Genomic DNA, 2,954 nt, shown 5'->3' on the forward strand with positions numbered 1-2,954 from the left:
CACACCCTACAATAAAGACAAATGTCAGAGAGAGAGAGGTAAAGCTAAAATGCTCAACAGCAGCAGCATATAAGTCAGAAAGGAGGTGCCTGGACTTAAAATGTCATAAAGTCCTTATATGATTTGGAAGGAAACTAAAGATATTAAATTTAGACTTTGTGAAGTTTAAGTGTGCTTGGAAAAGTTTCAAGGTTAATTATTAAAAGAATAAAAACAAAGTTTATCACTTTAAAGCAACAGAAGGAAAAGAGTGGAATGAAAAAATAAATAATTCCCACAGAATTCAAGAGAAATAAATTTAAATGTAAAAAGTAGGACAAATTGAAAAGATGAAATATCGTGCCATAAGTAACCCTAAATATACCAATTATAAAAATAAATATAAGTGGAATAAACATTCCAGTTAAAAGGCAAGGATTGTCAGATTGGATATAAAAAGAGAAAACTAACAATTTGCTGTTTCCAGGAAACACTCCCAAAACATTAGGTTACAGAAATGCTGAAAGTAAAGCATGGAAAAATATATACCAGGCAAAATACCTACCAAAAGAAATTTGGTATGTTAATGTCAGAAAAATAGACCTTTCATTTAAAAAGTTACTACAGGGCCGACCCAGTGGCACAGCGGTTATGTTCACACTTTCCACTTCTCAGGTGGCCCGGGGTTCACCGGTTCAGATCCTGGGTGCGGACATGGCACCACTTGGCAAATGCCATGCTGTGGTAGGCGTCCCACGTATAAAGTGGAGGAAGATGGGTGTGGCTGTTACCTCAGGGCCAGTCTTCCTCAGCAAAAAGAGGAGGATTGGCAGTAGTTAGCTCAGGGCTGATTTTCCTCAAAAAAAAAAATTAAATTAAAATAAAAAGTTACTACAAAATCCACAATAAGATGTCACTTCACACCCATTAGAATGGCGACTATACAAAAAAAACAGAAAATACAAAGTGTTGGTGAGGATGTGGACAAATTGGAACCCCTGGTGCATTGTGGGTGAGTATGTAAATGATGCACCATTGTAGAAAACAGTGTGGCAGTTCCTCAAAAAATTAAACATAGAATTACCATAGGATCCAGCAATTCCACTTCTGGGTGTGTAGACAAAAAAATTGAAAGCTGGGACTTGAACAGATACTTGTACACCAACGTTCATAGCAGCGTGATTGACAATAGTCAAAAGATGGAAACAATCCATGTGTCCATCAGCAAATAAATGGATAAATGAAATGTGGTATACACATACAAAGGAATATTAGTCAGCCTTAAAAAGGAAGGAAACTTTCTCACATGCTACAATATGAATGAACCTTGAAGGCATTATGCTAACTGAAATAAACCAGACACAAAAGGACAAATATTGCACGATCCCACTATATGAGGCACCTAGAGCAGTCAGATTCATAGAGACAGAAAGTAGAACGGTGGTTGCCAGGGGCTGGGGGGAGGGGAAGTGAGGAGTTAGTGTTCAATGGGTGTACCCATTACAGTTACAGTGTGGGAAGACGAAAAAGTTCTGGAGACGGATGGTGGTGACGGTCGCACAGCAATGTGAGAGCACTTACATCCTAAACTGTACACTCAAAGTGATAAAAATGGCAACCTTCATGTTACGTATGTTTTACCACAATAAAAATAAAAGAGAAAATTGCTGCAGATAAAGATAGTCTCAGTCACTAATTTGGGCCGTTAAATAACCAGGAAGATAAAACAATTCCAAATTTGTGTGCATCTAGTAATGGTTTCTAAATATATAAAGCAAAAACTAAAAGAACTACAAGGAGAAATTCACAAATTGACCATTACATTTGGGAGAATCTAACATAGCTCTTTTCGTGATTGAGCAAGCAATGGAAAAATCCAGATTAAAATCCAGAAAAAATTAAAATTCAGAAAAAGAGATTATATAGTTGAAAAACAAAATTAACAAATTTCAGCTAAAGAGGCGTATACAGAACCTTACACTCCAGAATATGCTTTTACATACAGAAGCATGAAACAGCTTCTGCTGTTGGTAAATATATTTAAAATAAGGCAATAACAATCCATATTAATGTAAATAGATAATTCTCTTTTTCATAAGAATAAAAACCCTCAACACGATCTATGTTACTCTCCACTCCTTCATATTTAAACATTCCATATAATGTTCTATTTGTCCAAAATTATACTAAGATTTTTTTTTCAACTATACTAAGGTGTTTATAAAATGTTACAATAACTTAGAGAAATGGTTGACTCTAGGACTGGGGCAGGGAAAATACAAGATGAGCCTGGAGCATCTTGTAGTGCCAGAAAGAAATGAAGTGCAAAAGAAAAGGACAGGGCACGCCAAGGAGATGAACAGCCCAGCTGAAAGGGCTCCCAGTGGCCCAAACTGGGATAATTTGAGCAAAATAAATAGCATCATATTGGATTATAACACAAAGTATAAAATAAATACACATGTGTGCGCATTGACATAAATAAATGATTGAATAATAAAGGGAGAAGAGAGAAATCTTCCTTTCAAAAGAATTCCAGGGCTTTGGTGGTATAGCTGGGGCTTCGCAGGCCTCACTATGTCTGCCATTTTCAATTTTCAGAGTCTGTTGACTGTAATCTCGCTGCTATATGTACCTGTGCTTATATCCGATCCTTGGCACCCAGCCTCCTGGACAGAAAGAAAACTGGATTGTTGGGTATATTTTGCAAGTGCGCCAGAATCAGTGAACAGAAGAGTCCTTATGTTGTAACACGCTGTACAGTGATAGCCTTCAGCATCCTCTCCATACAGTAGCTTGGGAAAATGCCAGAATTTAATTATCATCGGATTTCAATAGGAAAAAAGGACTTATCTGCAGAAAATAACGGAAAGAATGGTAACCCTTTTATCTCTGAACATTGAGTGAGACAAATCTCCAGCTGTTGTTCTCTATTTTTGATATTGGACCAACGTTCTATATAAATAATTAAGATG

General features: G+C 36.6%; 1 pseudogene; it reads left to right on the top strand.

The window, feature by feature from the left end:
* The first annotated feature begins 2,326 nt into the window (after positions 1-2,326).
* Positions 2,327-2,954, top strand: LOC103564254 (protein kish-A pseudogene; annotated as a pseudogene).

This window comes from Equus przewalskii, chromosome 29 (genome assembly GCF_037783145.1).
Source record: "Equus przewalskii isolate Varuska chromosome 29, EquPr2, whole genome shotgun sequence".
Classification (NCBI taxonomy): Eukaryota; Metazoa; Chordata; class Mammalia; order Perissodactyla; family Equidae; genus Equus; species Equus przewalskii.